Here is a 346-nt window from a genome sequence, read left to right as displayed (position 1 = left end):
AAACCCTCGATACTCAAAACGTGGAGTTGGAAGCATCGCCCCAGCTGTCCCTGCAGTTACAGGGCAGGTTCAAGCGCGCCGAGCACGGCAGGAATGGTTTTTGTTTTTAAGCTGAAAGCCCACATCCCATAATGATTTGCTCCAGAAACCGGCAGCTGAAGAACACCCTAGCACTCAAAGCTTGCTGTTACCTTACCGAAAAACCCTCGATACTCAAAACGTGGAGTTGGAAGCATCGCCCCAGCTGTCCCTGCAGTTACAGGGCAGGTTCAAGCGCGCCGAGCAGACAGACCACAGCCCATGCCTGAACCTATTCCCTCCTCCACCTCCCCCCCTCCCCCCCCCT

Source organism: Egretta garzetta, unplaced genomic scaffold (genome assembly GCF_000687185.1).
Source record: "Egretta garzetta isolate BGI_Z169 unplaced genomic scaffold, ASM68718v1 scaffold867, whole genome shotgun sequence".
Classification (NCBI taxonomy): domain Eukaryota; kingdom Metazoa; phylum Chordata; class Aves; order Pelecaniformes; family Ardeidae; genus Egretta; species Egretta garzetta.
The sequence above is the reverse complement of the archived record's forward strand: the minus strand, read 5'-3'. Positions refer to the sequence as shown.